Source organism: Hyla sarda, chromosome 1 (assembly GCF_029499605.1).
Source record: "Hyla sarda isolate aHylSar1 chromosome 1, aHylSar1.hap1, whole genome shotgun sequence".
Classification (NCBI taxonomy): Eukaryota; Metazoa; Chordata; class Amphibia; order Anura; family Hylidae; genus Hyla; species Hyla sarda.
The window spans coordinates 539,605,380-539,625,965 of NC_079189.1; the positions used below are offsets into that span (position 1 = coordinate 539,605,380).

A 20,586-nucleotide genomic window follows, 5' to 3' on the forward strand; every position below is an offset into this window, starting at 1 on the left:
CCCCTTCTTATTGGAGAGCTCCTCCATAATGGTGTCAAGTTCAGGACCAAATAATTTAGCCGGATTGAACTCCAGATTACCAAGAATGTACTTGGAATGACTGTCTCCAGGCCATGGTCTTAACCAAAGAGCCCTCCTAGCAGCTGAAGATAGGGCCATGTTTCTAGAAGCTAACTTCACCTGTTGACAATTTGAGTCATATAGGTAGTCCATACCTAGGTTAACATATTTAAAGGACCTAAGTAAGTCCTGTCTACTGACCCCAGAGTCTGTCATCCTGTATTCTTGAAAGCCAAGATCTCATAGCTCTTATGACCTCAAAGGAGGCATTCCCTACAGCACACTGGCTGGAAGATGCTGTATACGATCTTCTGAGAGTGACCTCCATGCGTCGGTCCATGGGATCCTTGAGACTAGAACCATCATCAGATGGGATAATGGTTCTCTTAGAAAGTTTGGCGATGGCGTAATCCACCTTTGGTGGGTTGACCCAATCCTTAGATCTTTCTTGATCCATGGGGTAAAGAGTTTTAAACCTTTTATTTATAACAGGTGCCTTCTCTGGGTTGATCCATTCTGCCTTCATTAAGTCTAGGACCGTGTCCTCAATCGGGAAAACTCTAGGCCCCTTAGAGGTAGAAGGAGCGTCCTCGCGGCTGGCTGGTGCATTCTCTGCTTGCACAGCTCTGATAAATTTCGGAAACTTCTCCATAGGGAAAAATACTTTCCCCTGTAGCTCCTCTTCCTCTGAACTAGATGATTTTGTCTCATCTATAACCCTGAATTCTTCATCAGAGTGTACAACTACAGGCCTATCGCTTAGTCTGGGCTTCTTCTTAGGAGGAGGAGCAGTGGTTAATGAATCCTTCAATTCTTTGATGGAAGAAAAAACAAAATCCTTAACCCAGCAGAACATGTCCTTCATAGAAGGCTCAGTGTCTGGTGGTAACCTGGGGCGACAGGTGGAACAAATAGGATAATCGTATCCGTCTGGAAGGGGAGTCTTGCATGAGTTACACTCCAAATGCTTCCTCTTGTGGGAGGATTTCCCATAGGTCTCCCTGCGCCCTCCTGAACCTCCTGAATCCATAGAAGACATCTAAGAGGTAAGAGAAAGGATTTAAAATCTAAGGAAAAAAATCAACTCGCAAGTATAAATGGACTCCTCCTATCAGGGCAGTAAGAATACCTATTTCTCAGGTATATTAAGTGTGGAAACAACACACTGAATAGGGTAAACGTCTAGTAGCTTTCAGACAATAGTCTTCTGGCTCCAAGAGACCAGAGCCAGGCTAGGGGGCGTTTAAATAGCTGCAAATTGCGCCAAAAAATATAAGCCCCTCCCACTTCCGGGTCCTGTGCCCGTAAACTTAATAATAAATCAAATCTCTTACCTCAACTCTAGGAAACCTTTACCTAACCATATCACCTAAGCACCCTTGATCTCTAACATATTTGGGCTCCCCCTAATAAGAACCGACTCCTCACTGCTCTGTACGGATCCGCCGGAAGTGACGTCCCGCAATCCTCGGGCTACAGGAAAATGGCACCGAAACCGGAAGTGCGGCTAGCGTGGGGTCCGCGAATCCTCCCGGACCCAGGAAAGATGGCGGCGTGCACCAAACCGGCGGATCACCTGCAAGAAAGGAAAAAAGAAAAGAATAAGTAGGTAGGGGGAGCGTGGATGTCCATGCTCACACTAGGACAGACAAAAAACTCACTGTTCTTGTGCGATCCTGGTGCTTTATACCAGGGGGGGGGGGAGGTCCCGGGGTATTTTTTATTTAAATCATTAAAAAATCCCAGGTCCCATTTGCTCACAGGGGCGGAGACACACCCCACATTGTGCTGCTGAGGGACGCTAGGGAACCATTGTTTCCACAACAATATCCCACAAAAACTTTGGATTTGATGTGGATTTTTAGTTGAAGTCAAGCAGGAAAATTCCTCAAGAAATCTGCAATAAAGCCGCAACAAATGCACAGCTGCGGAACGTAGGTTAATTTCCGCCAATACTTTCTGTAGATTTTTTAACCCTTTTAATAAATGCAATTTCTACACAATGTTATGCTCAAGTATCTGACACAGATAAGGTCTTGTTCACATTGCCATTCACATCTGACCCATTAAAGGTCCGATCGGCTCTTTTTTTTTTTTTTTAAGCCAATCGGACCCTAAAACGAGTCGAATGCAAACAGCTACTATGTGGTCCAGACGGACCCCATTCACTTGCATGGGGTCTGTCAGGGATCGGGTAATTTTACAGTAAGTTAACAGAGAGAAAATTATAATGCTTGCACTATTTTTTTCTTCCCTAAACTCCCAACGTTCTGGCCAGATTGCTGACTGAACTCCGAATAGCGGAGTCAGACGGCAATGTGAACGAAGCCCAATCCGCATCTTATCCTTACCAAGAGAGCATACTGCAACTGGGTATGGCCACCTTTAGGGTACGTTCACACGTGCGGATTTTCGCAACGTATTTAGCTGCGGATGCGCTGATGAAGGCTCCGCTCTATGCTGGCTTTACATGTGCCTGCTGTTAGCGGCAATACGCTGCTACCAGCAGACACAGTGCAGTGATGTGCGCGGCGTGCTCGCACATCGCGGCCGCTCTCCCTGCTCTGAGCTAGGCAGAGAGCTCCCGCGATGTGCCAGTATACTGCAACTCGCACATCACAGTGTGCCTGCTGGTAGCAGCGTATTGCCACTACCAGCAGGCACATGTAAAGCCAGCATAGAGCGGAGCCTTCACCAGCGGATCTGCAGCGTAAAATCCGCTGTAAATCCGCGCATGTGAACGTACCCTCAGGTACAATGTTGGAAAAAATAATGTAAAGGGATAAAGTAAAAGATTTGTTTGGAATTACGAAGCCCCGAATGAGAGAGAATCGATTATTTCTATTATTGTGCCCCTAGTTGCACATAACCAATGAGAAAAAAAAAGGAGACAGGGACTCTAACTCGGTGTTTTCCAAATGCTGGGATTTGTAGTTTTGCAACAGCTGGGGGCACACTGTTTGGAAAAACACTTCTCTAACCCTTCAGCAGTGTTTACACAGTGTGCACTTGTAACAACCATATCAGAGATACGGTACACTGTGTTTATGTAATCATCTCGTCCCTACACTTGGGCCTTTTACAATGATCTTTATATATTTGCCTTAAAGGTTAAGTTTCACAGGCAATGCAAATAAGTAACACTATAGAAGGGTGTGTCCACTGAGATCACGCCATGGTCTGATATGATGTCATTCACCACCTGCAAGTGTAAAAATACTCTGATTCTGTACAACCTATGGTAATAAGTAACAAGCAAGCTGCAAGATCTCAATGGGATACTGCCAACACTGATCCGGATTCCAACAAAAAAAATTTAATTCTACAAGAAATACAATAGTGTTTCAACTTTCTGGTGCCTAGTACCGGAAGTTTTTTTATTTTTTCAACGTCTGCCCAGAAAGCAAAAAATGATATTCTGAGCGGTGGTGTGATGTATTGAGCAGCATTATTTACCTTATAGGGAAGAAGGGCGTTCTTGTAGAGTTTCTTTTTGGATCCCTGACATGGACAGAGGTGTCAGCGGAGAGCACTGTGATCAGACTGGAAAGAACTACACAACTTTCTCTGGAGCATACAGCAGCTAAGTATTGGAAGGATTAAGATTTTTAAATAGAAGTAATTTACAAATCTGTATAATGTGTAAAAAAAAAAAAAAAAAAAAATTACAAAAATATATATATAATTTTTTTTTTTATATTTGAAAAAATCCTCCCCCTAATAAAAGTTCAAATCACCCCCCTTTTCCCATTGTTCAAATAAAAGACTGTAAAAAAATTATGATAATAATAATTGTGATAGCTTGGGGGGTGTAAGGTAGGTAGGTTGTAGCTGTGCAGTGATGAAAGGGTGTTGGATTAACCCTTAACTGTCATGACGCCAGGGTGCGGGTTACTCTCTGTATATGTATCCTACCGCCACCCATCCCAGGAACGATAGGGAGGAATAAAGGATTGTCCACAACCGGAATTTTAGTAAACTGAAGGCAGATGTTATGCAGGTTAAACGAAGTAACAGTCTTTACAGAGGACCGGACTTTAGGCTCCTCACAGGTTTGGTTGGGACCTTGTAGGGAATAAGCTTGGAGGATTTGCTTTACGCTGTTCCACTGGATTTAGGGGTATTGTTTAGGTCCAGCAGTCACGTAGGATTAACGGAATTTGGATTGAGTAGACTCACGGTTTAGTAAGGCTCTGGATTGGTCGGCTTCAGGCCTAATTTGTCTTGTAGGTAAGCACAGAGCTCCGCTCGCTGTCATATCCCAAGGGGAAGAGCCGGACAAGAGAGCGAGGATTGGATAACAGCACCCTTACACCTAAAGGGGCAGCCTTCAAGCTTATTGGACCCCCAAACCTGTCAGTCCTAATACAAAGCATTGTGGTACATCACGTGACATGAGCACATGACCTGGAAGGTTCTTAACCTTAGCAGAACAACATAATTATTACTCATGTGACCTAAGGTCCTGGAAGCAACACTTACACTATACAATATATAAAATATATAAATAAAATTTAATAAGGAATAGGCGACTAGGGGTTATCCCACTAAGAGCATCCTATCAGTACGGAGGAACTCTGACTTTGGGGATTTATTACACAAGGTACAGTACACGTACAGTACCGGGACACCACATAATAATAAAACATATTTGTGTATCACCCCATGCATAATTGTCCAAACTCAAACACAAAAGAATTCAAAATGCCAAAATAGCTGATTTTCTGGTGTCCCAGAATAAACCTAATAGAAAGTGATCAAAAAGTCATATGTATGCAAAAGTTAAAAACTACATATCATGGTGCAAAAAATAAACTGTAAGATAGCTCCGTAGGTGGAAAAATAAAAAAAGTTTTAGGGGTCAAAAAAATGGCATTAGGCTAAGTTTCCACTTGTTTTTTTTTTCTGGCAGTTTTTGGACTACTGCCACTGCAGTTTTTGAGTCAAAGCCAGAAGTGTATTCAAAAGGAATAGGACATATAAAGGAAGGACTTACACTTCTCTTCCCTTATGGATGCACTTCTGATTTTGGCTCAAAAACTGCAGTGGCAGATATCCAAAAACTGCCAGAAAAAAAACGAAGTGGAAACTTAGCCTTAACCCCTTAAGGACCAAGGGCGTAATGTTACGCCTTGGCGTTTTCCAAACCCTGCTGCGCGCCGGGCAGAGATCGGAACGGCATGCCTGCTGAAATCGTTCAGCAGGCATGCCGTGCAAATGCCGACATGTTGGCGATCGCAGCAGAGCACTCGCGAATTCACGCGAGCGATCTGCTGCGATTCGGGTCATTCGGAAAAAGAAGGTGATCGGCGGTATACAATACACCGCCAATCACCTCCAGTTGCTGGGGAGCCCCAGCAACGCTGCTATTGGCCGGCGATCGTCCGGCCAATAGTAGTCCAGCAGAGGAGGGGTTAACGGTCCCCTCACACAGCTCTGCGCGCTCGCTGAGTTCAGTCAGCGGGCAGAGCTGCCACGAGAGGACCGGGACCCCCCGCCCTCTGCACGATCAGAGCCCACACAGGAGCCCCTAGATCAGGGAGAGCAGTATTCAGGGCAAGGTAGGCATTCTGTGTCCCAAAAAAGTAAAAAAGTAAAGTAAAAAGAAAAATCTCCCCCCCCCGACCCCCTAATAGGTCCCCAAGGGTCCGCTGTCACCTCATCCGTGTGAACCCGGGCCCTATTAGGGGTTCAGGGTGCTGCGAGTGCCACTCATTTTATTTATTTTTTTTGGCCGCAGCTTTTTTTTTTTCCCTGTTAGCGGTAAACTCGTTTGGGACCTTGTACACCCATTGCTGGATAAGGGTTTCCACGTGTACGTGGATAACTTTTATACCAGCATCCCTCTGTTCAAATCCCTTTCCGCCAGATCCACGTCCGCTTGTGGGACCGTGCGGAAGAACCAGAGAGGCCTCCCTCTAAATTTGGTCACGACGCCTATCCCCAAGGGTGAGTCCCGTGCCCTGACCCATGATAACCTGTTGTTGGTGAAGTATAAGGATAAGAGGGATGTCCTTATACTCACCACTATTCATGGGAATGGCAGCACCCCTGTCCCTGTGCGAGGTACCGTGGGACAGGTCCTCAAGCCCGATTGTATTCTGGACTACAATCGGTATATGGGGGGAGTTGATCTCTCAGATCAAGTCCTCAAGCCATACAACGCCATGCGGAAAACATGGGCATGGTACAAAAAAGTTGCGGTCTACATGGTACAGGTTGCCATGTACAACGCTTTTGTACTATACCAGTACGCTGGCAACACAGGGACATTCCTCCAGTACCAAGAAGAAGTCCTAAGGTTCCTGATCTTTGGTGACCGGGAAAGATCAGGCCGGACTTCCCAAGGGTCTGGAGTTATAGGCGCCAGGATCGTCCCCGGCCAGTCACTGAGTCACTCTCATCGGGGACTTTTTATGTTGCCTCAAATGCGCAGCGCTCTCTCTCCACCTGAGCGGGTGCGCATTTGAGGCAACAGGTTAGGGATGGCCACACACATCACATTCCCAGAATGATGATTCAGAACATAGGGTTTGGGGCGGGCATATTTTTTTTTAGTTTTGGCTATGCTCTGGATCATCATTCTGGGAACATATCCTGTTTTATTATTTTTTATAATTTTCTGGCCCACTGTACCCCATATTACGGGCCCCTGTACCCCACCTGTCTACCCCAGTTACGGCCCGTTGTCCCCCATAGTGTTCCCCCCCCCCCCATTAATGCTCCTTGAGGGGGGGTCCCACATGCTGGCTCCTGACTGACCTCACGCTATACCAAGACCCGCTGTGCCTCCGCCAAGCCATAATCATTCAAAAATAAGGTATGTCCTTACTCCAAAGAAATGTATTTACAAATTGTGGGGGGTCTTTTCTGCTATTAACCCTTGTAAAAATGTAAAATGTTGGTTGAAACATCCATTTTTAGTGAAAAATTATTTCTTTTTTTTACATATGCAAAAGTCATGAAACCCCAGTGGGGTATTAGGGCTCACTTAATTCCTTGTTACATTCCCCAAGGGGTCTAGTTTCCAAAATGTTATGCCATGTGGGGGTTTTTCTGCTGTCCTGACACCATAGGGGCTTCCTAAATGCAACATGTCCCCCCCCCCCCCGCCATTTCAGCAAAGTTTGCAAATGTGACTCCTTCTCTTCTGAGCATTGTAGTTCGCCAGCAGTGCACTTCAGCTCCACTTATGGGGTACTGCCATACTCAGAAGAGATGAGGTTATTAATTTTGGGGGGGTATTTTCTGCTATTAACCCTTGCAAAAATGTGAAATTTGGGGGGAAACACACATTTTAGTGAAATATTTTGTTTTTTTTTACATGTGCAAAAGTCGTGAAACCCCTGTGGGGTATTAAGGCTCACTTAATTCCTTGTTACGTTCCCTAAGGGGTCTAGTTTCCAAAATGGTATGGCATGTGTTTTTTTTGTTTTTCTTTTTTGTTTTTTTGCTGTCCTGGCACCATAGGGGCTTCCTAAATGCGACATGCCCCCCGAGCAAAATTTGCTCTCAAAAAGCCAAATGTTACTCTTTCTCTTCTGAGCATTGTAGTTCGCCCGCAGTACACTTCAGCTCCACTTATGGGGTACCTCCATACTCAGAAGAGATGGGGTTACAAATTTGGGGGGCTATTTTCTGCTATTAACCCTTGCAAAAATATGAAATTTGGGGGGGAAACACACATTTTAGTGAGAATTTTTTTTTTTTTTACATATGCAAAAGTCGTGAAACCCCTGTGGGGTATTAAGGCTCACTTCCTTGTTACGTTCATCAAGGGGTCTAGTTTCCAAAATGGTATGCCATGTGGGTTTTTTTTTTTGCTGTTCTGGCACCATAGGAGCTTCCTAAATGCAACATGCCCCCCAAAAACCATTTCAGAAAAATGTACTCTCCAAAATCCCCTTGTCACTCCTTCCCTTCTGAGCCCTCTACTGCGCCTGCCGAACAATTTACATAGACATATGAGGTATGTGCTTACTCAAGAGAAATTGGGCTACAAATATAAGTATAAATTTTCTCCTTTTACCCCTTGTAAAAATTCAAAAATTGGGTCTACAAGAACATGCGAGTGTAAAAAATGAAGATTGTGAATCTGTGATTCACTTTACAAGGAATTATGGTCTAACCATGTGACCACACACGAGACTTACAAAGGTCCTTCAAGATACCATACTGGAATTAACATTAGTCATTTGACCTAAGGTCCTGCGACACTATATAGCTAATTAAACATATATGGATGAATGCAGGCAGCACACCAGGATAAGTGCAAAGTCAAGTGCTTTTATTCCAAGGAAAAAATGACAACGTGATACAGGCGGGACTAAATACATTCCCGGTTTAGTGACATCATCAACATTTGCATATCACTTGAAAATGGCGGTGTGAGATCGCCGAAACTTTGTCATTTATTCCTTGGAATAAAAGCACTTCACTTTGCACTTATCCTGATGTGCTGCCTGCATTCATCCATATCCAAAGGGAACCGGAGCACCGAGGTTCACGGGCTTGCACCCAACTATTTGGACATTAGGAGGTGCTGCTTCATATTGGAACTTTAATTAAACATATAATTATTTATACATGTAAACATCACAGAATTGCATAAGGAAGAGGCAACTAGGGGACATCCCACCAGGAGGACCCTACTGGAACGAAGTAACTCTGACTTTGGGGACCACCACACAAGGTACGGTATACCATACGGTACTGGGACACCACAGAAAAATAAAAAAAAATTATGGGTCTTAGAATGTGAGCAGGAAAAAAACATGAGCCAAAAAAAATTAATTTGCTGGGTTATAAATGGGTTAAGATGGCACCACTCCAATGTGCATTTCGGCACATCCGGGAGAGAATACTAATATTCTGGACACCCACTAAAGATCTGGTAACATTCACTCATTTCCTTGTAGGCTTCCTTTATGGAAGAAATTCACATATCACCTATAAGGGAATGACAAAAATCACTTAGAATGGAACATTTTGTCACATGGCAATCCAAAACGGGTAGTTATATGACATTATTGAAGAAGATATGAGATTAGGAATGTATCAGTATCTGTATTCTCTTATCAATGGACAGCCCACAACTACATAAGATTAGATATATGCACAAAATGTACGTCAGTTTTATTAAACAATAGTTTATTAACTTCCGCTGTCCTCAGTCTTATCAGGATTTATCAATACATGAGAAAACTACTCATTCTGTGGAATTGTAACTACTGTAATGCGCACAGTTATGATACCAGCACTGAGTTTCATCATAAGAAATGACTGTCTTGTGATCGCTTTATGGAGTTGAACAAAAATATAGGATATAGGGAAATCCTCTTACATTCTATTAAGAATGACAACTACTGTGTATGTAGTATGTTATTAAACCAGAGTGGGGGAGGGTTCAATCAAATAAAAAATTCCTGTAATAATAAATATATAAAAATTCTCACAAATTAATTGTAGATTTACAAGCATTTTACAGCCTATATTATTGGTCTTACTTACTTCTTCAAAGCCACCATCAGGGTAGTAGAGGTGGCGCTGTAGTCAGGGCCAGACTATTGAAGGTCTAAATACAACCATCAGTCGTCCTTTACCGCAGCATCAGACTCCCACAGGTAAGGTATGTTCACACTACGTAATCTCTGCTCAGAGATTCTGCTGCACTAATCTTGCATTGGTGTGAAGGGGTCTCCCGTTGACTCATTCGCACTAGTGAATTTAATCGGCAGAAAATTGTGCAGTGCAAATTCACCGGCCGAAAGAATGAACATTTTGGCAGGATTATGCTTAGACTGCCTTACTGTCAATGGTGACAGCGCAGGTCTGCGTGGTCCTAGTGCCAAAGGATTTAGTCAGCGGCCGCTCACAAATAATCGTTGAGCTGGAATATCTCTGGGTGGAGATTGAGCAGTGTTAACATGCTCTTAGGCTAAGTTTCAACTTGTTTTTTCTGTTTGTCAAAATCGTGGTGTTTTTCTCCCATAGAAGTCTATGGAAGTGAAAAAACGGCAAGAAAAACGATATGTGGGTTTTAACTTTGGCATTTTTGCAGGCGGTTTTTATTCTTTTTTGGACTTTAGCAATCCCAAAAAGTGATGGACATACCTTTTTTTAATAAAATTTCATTGGGTACCATTAAAAAATAAAAAAAGATACAGTAGTAAAGGAAAAAATTGTATGTAACGAAATTCATCTTTTTTATAACAACATTTTTGTTAATTTTTAAAACAGAGATCAATTTATGTGGGCCGACAATAATAAAAATGTAGTGTGTGTTTGTGTTTTTTCACTTTTTTTTTCCTTTTTTTACATTTTATTAGGTAGTGCTACTACTCCCAGCATGGAACACACTGTTCCATGATGGGAGTAGTAGTACCTGTACTAATAGACAGATCGCCCTTTGCGATCCTCCTGTATAATGCATAGATGTGGCCGGCCGCTCATCTATGGTCCCCTGCACTGACGTATTTATACAACTATTCATATTTCCCGCAGAGAGCTGTGATTGGCCAGATGGTTCCAGTCAATCACAGCTCTCTGTGGGAAATATTAATATGTGTATATATACGTCGGTGCAGGGGACCACAGAAGAGCGGCTGCTGCATCTATACATTATACAGGAGGATCACAGCGGGTGTCAGGAGTGACATCCACTGTGATCTTTCCATAACTACAAGTACTACTACTCCCAACATGGAGTACACTCTGCTCCATGCTGGGAGCTGTAGTACCTGCATTAATAGACAGATCGCAATGGGTGTCAGAAGATACACTCCCTGTGATCTGTCTATTAATGCATGTACTACAGCTCCCAATATGGAGCAGAGTGTGCTCCATGTTGGAAGTAGTAGTACCTGCAGGTAAGAACAGATCACAATGGGTATCACTACTGACATCCGCTGTGATCGTCCTGTATATAGCAGAGATGTGGAGCGGCTTTCTCCTGCGCTTGCATCTCTGCACTATACTCCGGCCACTCACTCATTCATATTTCCCTCAGAGAGCGGTGATTGTCTGCAACCATCCGGCCAATCACCAAAATCACCAATGAGTGATGTTCTATTCAAATCACTGGCTGGAGTACAGAGCAGAGAAGCGAGCGCTGTATAGAGCCGCTCAGCATCTCTGCTATATTATGGACGATCACATCGGGTGTCACGACTGACACCCGGGGCGATATGTCTATTAGTACAGGTACTACTACTCCCAGCATTGAGCAGTCTGTTCCATGCTGGGAGTAGTAGTACTACCTAAAAAATAATTAGAAAAAACTGTGAAACACATACTTTATTAAAAAAAAAAAAAAATTGTTATAAAATATATATAAATTTCGTTAAATAACAATTTTTCCATCACTACTGCATCCTTTTTTTATTTTTATTTTTTTTGGTACCCAACAAATTTTGGGTACGAAAAAAACCTGCCAAGGTGCAATTTCCACACAAATGAAAAAACGCCAGAAAAAACGCCAGACGCAGGAAATTGCACTGCTGTTTTTTTCAGGCGTTTTTTCTTGCGTTTTTTTCAAACCAAAAAACGAAGGACAAAAAAACAACTGGAAACTTAGCCTTAGGGTCTATTCACACGGTGGAATATCCACGTGGAATTCCGCCTCAAATTAAAGCCCATAGACTACTATGGTATTTCGCACTCCCATTCATCACACTTCGCAAGCGGAAATTCAGAAGTGTGAATTGGAGTCTGGAATCCCATAGAAGTCTATGGGCTTTAATTTGAGGGGGAATTCCGCAAGTGGAAATTCCACCGTGTGAAAAGACCCTTAGTGCTGTATTAGATGGGTCGATTGCTGCCTAATGCAAATGCTGATCAGGTAGATTTAACCCCTTAAGGACCAAGCCCATTTTGACCTTAACCCCTTAAGGACTCAGGGTTTTTCCGTTTTTGCACTTTCGTTTTTTCCTCCTTACCTTTTAAAAAATCATAACCCTTTCACTTTTCCACCTAAAAATCCATATTATGGCTTATTTTTTGCATCGCCAATTCTACTTTGCAGTGACATTAGTCATTATACCCAAAAATGCACGGCGAAACGGGAAAAAAAATCATTGTGCGACAAAATCGTAACTTTTGGGGGCTTCCGTTTCTACGCAGTGCATATTTCGGTAAAAATTACACCTTATCATTATTCTGTAGGTCCATACGGTTAAAATGATACCCTACTTATATAGGTTTGATTTTGTCGCACTTTTGGAAAAAATCATAACTACATGCAGGAAAATTTATACGTTTAAAAATGTCATCTTCTGACCCCTATAACTTATTTTTATTTTTCCACATACAGGGCGGTATGAGGACTCATTTTTTGCGCCGTGATCTGAAGTTTTTATCTGTATGATTTTTGTTTTGATCGGACTTTTTGATCACTTTTTATTAATTTTTTAATGGTATAAAAAGTGACCAAAAATGTGCTTTTTTTGACTTTGGAATTTTTTTGCGCGTACGCCATTGACCGTACGGTTTAATTAATGATATATTTTTATAGTTCGGACATTTACGCACGCGGCGATACCACATATGTTTATTTTTATTTACACAGTTTTATTTTTTTATGGGAAAAGGGGGGTGATTCAAACTTTTATTAGGGAAGGGGTTAAATGACCTTTATTAACACATTTTTTTTTGCAGTGTTATAGGTCCCATAGGGACCTATAAGACTGCACACACTGATCTCTCATCCTAATCACAGGCGTGTATTAACACGCCTGTGATCAGCATTATCGGCGCTTGACTGCTCCTGCCTGGATCTCAGGCACGGAGCAGTCATTCGCCAATCGGACACGAGGAGGCAGGTAAGGGCCCTCCCGGTGTCCTGTCAGCTGTTCGGGACGCCGCGATTTCACCGCGGCGGTCCCGAACAGCCCGACTGAGCAGCCGGGTCACTTTCACTTTCGAAGCGGCGGTCAGATTTGACCGCCGCTTCTAAAGGGTTAATACCACACATCGCCGCGATCGGCGATGTGTGGTATTAGCCGCGGGTCCCGGCCGTTGATGAGCGCCGGGACCGACGCGATATGATGCGGGATCGCGGCGCGATCCCACTTCATATAGCGGGAGCCGGCGCAGGACGTAAATATACATCCTGCGTCGTTAAGGGGTTAAGGACCAGGCCAATTTTATTTTTGTGTTTTTAGTTTTTTCCTCCTCGCCTACTAAAATCCATAACTCTTTTAGGTTTCCCTCTACAGACCCATATAAAAGCTTGTTTTTTGCGTGACCAATTGTACTTTGTAATGACACTTCTCATTTTACCATAAAATGTACGGCGAACCCAAAGAATAATTTTTTTTAGGGAGGAAATTAAAATGAAAACCACAATTTAGCAAATTTTGGAGGGTTTTGTTTTCACATTGTACGCTTTCCGGTAAAAATGACATGTTTTCTTTATTCTGTGGGTCAATACTATTAAAATGATACCCAGGAGAATGCCGCGAGCGTTCCGGGGAGGAGCAGGGACCCAGAGCGCTCGGCGTAACAGTGCATTTTAGGACATCGTCAATCATCAGACGTAACTCCGTCAGGTGAAACGGCGTCCCGCCTCCTCCCTTAGGCCAATCTCCGTCAGGTGTCAGACGCAACTCCCTCCTTTGTCATCCTAAAGTCTCTCATCCCAAACTCCGTCATCTCTCAGACGAAAAACGTTCCTGCCATGTAGCAGAGCTGAGTCAGTGTCGGCTCTCTGATATACGGGTTCTGCTGTACAAGCTATTCAATGTGGGCTCTGCTATACAGACTCTGTAACACATGTAGTGTCTGTAGTACACGTGCAAGTTTCACAGTTTTGACGCTGCTATACAATGCTGTGCAGCGTCTGCTCTGCTATGCGGCAGGAAGTTGCGTCTGAGGGAGAATTGTCTGAGGCATGAACATGACAGCGTTTTGGACGACGAAGTTTTGGATGAGGGAGGATGGCGTTTTTAGCTGAAGGAGGACGGCGATTGGTGTGAGGGAGGAGGCGGGACGCCGTTTCACCTGACATAGGACAGTGTTATGTCTGACGATGTTCTTAAATGGACACCGTATGTTAAACTTTCTGGCACCAGTTGATTTAAAAAAATAGTTTTCCACTGGAGTACCCCTTTAAAGGGGTTGTGTGCTGCCCTGCAGTTCGGAGCTCCGCTCACAGCGTCCAGAAGTTCATTACTCCGAACGCTGTGTGCAGGCTTCCGTGTTTGCAGCCCGTCACGCCCGGACCCTTGACCAAAGTTTATGGGAAGGGGGCGTGACAGCGGTCGCGCCCCCCTTCCCATAGACTTTCGTTGAGGGGGCGGGAGAGACGTCACACCCAGCGGCTGCGAACACGGAAGCCCGTACACAGCGTTCGGAGTAATGAACTTCCGGACGCTGTGAGCGGAGCTCCGAACTGCAGGGCAGCGCACAACCCCTTTAATGACATGCAGCCTTCTAATGTATTCAAAGGCTGAATTTGATGCCTCCCATAATTTGTCAGATTGGTACACAGATTGGTTAAAGTGTTATTGCCGTTGGCTATTCAGGCATACTGGGAGTTGTAGATTTGCAACATCTGGAGGTCCAGAGTTTGGAGACCACCGCTCTAAATTCTACAAGCAAGTACCTGAGGAATTCAGCCACGTGACCGACCTTTTAATTAGTTTCCTGTAGAAGATCGCCATCTGGTGGACAGTGCACATTCCCAAGCTATATTACAACACAGTGTATTTTCCTACACCCTGCACAAATGTCTGGAAAATTGCTGTATCTATAAGCTGAATGACTCCTGACGTACATAAGTGTATGCTACACAGATACAGTTTGTGTTAGCCAAAAAACTAACTAGATAATAGTACCATAGGCCACTATAACATACTCTCACCAAAAACAATGAGGCCAAATATGGAAAAAATTCATATACTTTATTGAAAATACAGTAAAAACTTATATTAAAAAATTACATAACAATAATAAATCGGTGGTCATACAACACACACTGCAAGAGAATGATGAGAATGTCCCGTATGAATAAACAGAATGCACAAAATACAAAAAGTCTCATCCAAAATGGTGGCGTACCACATGGGATATATCAATATGTAAACACATAATATGTATAAGAATGAGACTATGAGAAACAAGATTCAAATACAAAGAAAGAAAGGGCAGGGTAAACAAAGAATGGGAAAGGCAAACAAATTCTGGTCATGCACCCTATCCTGGGACAGTTCACCTACCCCGAACGCGTTTTCGCTTGTCGCTTCGTCAGGGGGCGACAGATACATTTTGTGCCTGTTGATTCCTATAGTGAAAATATTAGTTGAGTATAATTTATAATATAAGAAAGAATAAAAGAACAAAAATCAATGCATACTGTCTGAAATGCCCCAAATATCCCATTTTAGCATGCATCTAGCCTATTATAGATCATGGATAGATTTAGTTTTTATATAGTAAAATTTCCTGTTTCTTATTTACACTACATATACATTCATAAGGGGTGTAAATGCATCTATACAATTTTATACTAGAAAATATATATAGAGTATCCTTCTAAAGCATTGTTTCCCAACAGGGTGCCTCCAGGTGTTGCAAAACTAAGGCTTTTCAGGCATGCTGGGGGTTGTAGTTTTGCAACAGCTGGAGCCACCCTGGTTGGGATACACTCCTTTTAGAGGGTTAACAAACACATTGGGGGAGAATCATCAAAACATGTGCAGAGGAACAGAATACCAGTTGCCCATAGTAACCAATAAGATTTCCTCTTATTTTTCAGAGGCCTTTTCAAAAATGAATGAAGCAATCTGGTTGCTATGGGCAACTGGTCGACTTTTCTTCACAAGTTTTGATGAATCTCCCCTATTGACACTTCTGCTCCTTTGGTCAAACTTAAATGGGTTAATGTTTTCTAAAAAAAAAAAAAAAAAAAAAAACGTGGTGCTGGGGCGAGGGGAAAATAGAAAAAAAACTATACTTACCTAACTCTGGTCCCCTGCAGCTCCTGTTTGTCTCAGTCCAGTCCGCTGATTTTTCTCTCTTCTTCCTGCTCCCATAAAGCAGGGTTAGACTAGCCTACCAGGATACCGAAACTAGCTGGTAGACAGACCTCTGGCCACTAACACTGCAGACATGGTCCTGACACTATAGCATCAGGACCATGTGTGCAGCCGCCACAGAGCGGCGGAGCTTAGAGCTATTAGCTCCCAGCCCTCCCACTCCATTACCTGCACAAGGGAGACATCTGCTTCATGGCGTTGGTGGCGATGATATGATGTCATCATGCCACCTACGCTAGGACACAGAGGTTACTGGGCCCGATAGAATGGCTCTACGTGAGCGCGGTGGTGAGGTAAGGTTTAGTTTTTTTTTTGTGTGTGTGTGTGTGTGTGTGGGGGGGGGGGGTCTACCTGCCTACCCGATCAAAGGGGGGGAGATCTACCCAGCTAATTAGCTTGTTACGCCTAGCGCTCCGGGCCCCCGCTCCTCCCCGGAGCGCTCACGGCGTCTTTCTCCCTGCAGCTCCCCGGTCAGTCCCGCTGACCGAGAGCGCTGCTCTGTCATGGCCGTTGGGGATGCGATTCGCACAGCGGGACGCGCCCGCTCGCGAATCGCATCCCAGGTCACTTACCCGTTCCCGTCCCCTGCTGTCATCTGCTGGCGCGCGCGGCTCCGCTCTCTAGGGCGCGCGCGCGCCAGCTCCCTGAGACTTAAAGGGCCAGCGCACCAATGATTGGTGCCTGGCCCAATTAGCTTAATTGGCTCCCACCTGCTCCCTGGCTATATCTGGTCTCCTCCCTTGCACTCCCTTGCCGGATCTTGTTGCCTTAGAGCCTAGTGAAAGCGTTTTGTGTGTTTTAAAGCCTGTGTACCAGAACTTCTGCTATCTCCCCTGACTACGAACCTTGCCGCCTGCCCCCGACCTTCTGCTACGTCCGACTTTGCTTCTGCCTACTCCCTTGTACCTCGCCTATCTTCAGCAGTCAGAGAGGTGAGCCGTTGCTAGTGGATACGACCTGGTCACTACCGCCGCAGCAAGACCATCCCGCTTTGCGGCGGGCTCTGGTGAAAACCTGTAGTGGCTTAGAACCGGTCCACTAGCGCGGTCCTCGCCATCCCTCTCTGGCACAGAGGATCCACTACCTGCCAGCCGGCATCGTGACAGTAGATCCGGCCATGGATCCCGCTGAAGTTCCTCTGCCAGTTGTCGCTGACCTCCCTACGCTGGTCGCCCAGCAAGCTCGTCAGATCGCCCAACAAGATCACCAGCTGTCGTACTTGACCACCATGACACAGCAACTCCAGTCACAACTACAGCAAGTACAGTCACAGCTACAGCAGCAACAACCATCTCCTCCGCCAGCTCCTGCACCCCTTCCGCAGCGAGTGGCCACTCCTAGCCTCCGCCTGTCCTTGCCGGACAAATTTAATGGGGACTCTAAGTTTTGCCGTGGCTTTCTTTCGCAATGTTCCCTGCACTTGGAGATGATGTCGGACCAGTTTCCTACTGAAAGGTCTAAGGTGGCTTTCGTAGTCAGCCTTCTGTCTGGAAAAGCCCTGTCATGGGCCACACCGCTCTGGGACCGCAATGACCCCGTCACTGCCTCTGTACACTCCTTCTTCTCGGAAATTCGAAGTGTCTTTGAGGAACCTGCCCGAGCCTCTTCTGCTGAGACTGCCCTGCTGAACCTGGTCCAGGGTAATTCCTCCGTAGGCGAGTACGCCATACAATTCCGTACTCTTGCTTCTGAACTATCCTGGAATAATGAGGCTCTCTGCGCGACCTTTATAAAAGGCCTATCCAGCAACATTAAAGATGTTCTGGCCGCACGAGAGACTCCTGCTAACCTGCATGAACTCATTCATCTAGCCACTCGCATTGACATGCGTTTTTCTGAGAGGCATCAAGAGCTCCGCCAGGAAAGAGACTTAGATCTCTGGACACCTCTCCCACAGTCTCCACTGCAATCTGCGCCTAGGCCTCCCGCCGAGGAGGCCATGCAAGTGGATCGGTCTCGCCTGACCCTGGAAGAGAGGAATCGCCGTAAGGAAGAGAATCTTTGTCTGTACTGTGCCAGTACTGAACATTTTTTGGTGGATTGCCCAATCCGTCCTCCCCGTCTGGGAAACGCACGCTCGCACCCAGCTCTCGTGGGTGTGGCGTCTCTTGATGCTAAGTCGGCTTCTCCACGTCTCACGGTGCCTGTTCGGATTTCTACTTCAGCCAGCTCTCCCCTCTCAGCCGTGGCCTGCCTGGACTCTGGAGCTTCTGGGAATTTTATTCGGGAGTCCTTAGTGAATAAATTCCGCATTCCGGTGACCCGTCTTGTCAAGCCACTCCACATTTCCGCGGTCAACGGAGCCAGGTTGGACTGCACCGTGCGTTACCGCACAGAGCCCCTCCTAATGTGCATCGGACCTCATCACGAGAAAGTTGAATTTTTGGTCCTTCCCAATTGCACTTCCGAAATTCTCCTTGGACTACCCTGGCTTCAACACCATTCCCCAACCCTGGATTGGTCCACTGGGGAGATCAAGAGTTGGGGGCCCTCTTGTTCCAAGGACTGCCTAAAACCGGTTCCCAGTAACCCTTGCCGTGACCCTGTGGTTCCTCCTGTACCCGGTCCCCCTAAGGTCATTAAGGACTCTGCCTGCCACAGGAAATGCCTCTCCCCCCCTCCCAGTCCCATCAGGCAAGCCTCTGTGTCCCCTCATGGCCCTCGTCCTGGTGTCACACTGCCCCGTGCCAGGTCTCGCCCTCTGCCCTCTCTCCCCATTCCTACTCCTGCTGTTCTGCCTGCCGTTGAGGAATCCCTCCATCCTTTCCCGGTGTCCTCATCCCAGGGGAGGCAGTTACCGGACAAAGAGAAGGGGAGACCTAAGGGGGGGGGTACTGTTACGCCTAGCGCTCCGGGCCCCCGCTCCTCCCCGGAGCGCTCACGGCGTCTTTCTCCCTGCAGCTCCCCGGTCAGTCCCGCTGACCGGGAGCGCTGCTCTGTCATGGCCGTTGGGGATGCGATTCGCACAGCGGGACGCGCCCGCTCGCGAATCGCATCCCAGGTCACTTACCCGTTCCCGTCCCCTGCTGTCATCTGCTGGCGCGCGCGGCTCCGCTCTCTAGGGCGCGCGCGCGCCAGCTCCCTGAGACTTAAAGGGCCAGCGCACCAATGATTGGTGCCTGGCCCAATTAGCTTAATTGGCTCCCACCTGCTCCCTGGCTATATCTGGTCTCCTCCCTTGCACTCCCTTGCCGGATCTTGTTGCCTTAGAGCCTAGTGAAAGCGTTTTGTGTGTTTAAAGCCTGTGTACCAGAACTTCTGCTATCTCCCCTGACTACGAACCTTGCCGCCTGCCCCCGACCTTCTGCTACGTCCGACTTTGCTTCTGCCTACTCCCTTGTACCTCGCCTATCTTCAGCAGTCAGAGAGGTGAGCCGTTGCTAGTGGATACGACCTGGTCACTACCGCCGCAGCAAGACCATCCCGCTTTGCGGCGGGCTCTGGTGAAAACCTGTAGTGGCTTAGAACCGGTCCACTAGCGAGGTCCTCGCCATCCCTCTCTGGCACAGAGGATCCACTACCTGCCAGCCGGCATCGTGACATAGCTGGAGGGGTCTGCCTGCCTACTTACATACCAAATGTAATGGGAGATCTGCTTGCCTACTTACTTATCTAATCTAAGGGGAGGGAGATCTATCTAGCTAAAGTTAGGGGGGGGGTCTGCATGCCTACTTACCTACCTAAGCTAAGGGAGGAAATCTACGTAGCTAATGTGGATGGGGAAGGGGGGGTTCTGCACCTACCTGCCTAATAGATAGGAGGGAGATAATATGGTGCACCAAGGGCACTTACTACTATATGGTACACAGAGGGTGCCTGGTTATTATATGGAAGCACAGAGAGGGGCCTAACTGCCATATTTGGGCACAAAGGGGGTCTAACTACTAAATGGGAGGACAGAGAGGGCAAAACTACTATATAGGGGCGTAGGGGGGGCCCAATACTATTTGGGACACTTAGGGGACTCAGCTACTTCATGGGAGCACAGAGGGGGCCTAACTGCTATATGGGTGGAACTATTACTATGTGAGGCAATATTGATGGGAAGTTAGTATAGAAATGAGGATGGTGCTGAAGCAAGGAGCCAAAAATAATCTGGCAGATTCTGGGGAGACAAGTCTTCATGATGCCCATGACAAATGGAGAAGAAAAGTAAAAAAGATATGCAGTGCCTCTGTAGTGTTGCTGTCTACCTATATATAGGCACTGTATGGGAAGAATTTTGGTCTTTGCATAGTGGATTTTATTCAGTAGCAGTGTGGGGGGTATCAGTCATTCTGTAGTGGTAGTGGTCATGGTGTGGCATTATGTGGTATTATTTGTCCCTTGTATACTGGTATTAGTGGTAATATTAGTCTCGGCATACAGGATTTGGTCAGTAACAGTATGATGGTAATATGCATGGTGATCATATTCCTCCTTTTATACTGGTAATATTGGTATCAGTATACAGGATTTGGTGGGTAACAGTATTATGGTACTATGTATGGTG

The 20,586-nt window shown here is 45.7% G+C and overlaps 1 protein-coding gene across 3 annotated transcripts in view; it reads right to left on the reverse strand.

The window, feature by feature from the left end:
• ELOVL7 (ELOVL fatty acid elongase 7) overlaps positions 1-20,586 on the reverse strand; it is a 95,574-nt gene that overhangs the window by 70,116 nt on the left and 4,872 nt on the right. For 2 of the 3 annotated variants that reach the window (XM_056541089.1, XM_056541073.1), the window contains exon 2: positions 15,276-15,340. The gene's annotated coding sequence lies outside the window, so the exon portion shown is untranslated. Of the gene's footprint in view, positions 1-15,275; positions 15,412-20,586 lie in introns of those variants that run through there. The other variant, XM_056541107.1, reaches the window with a different exon arrangement.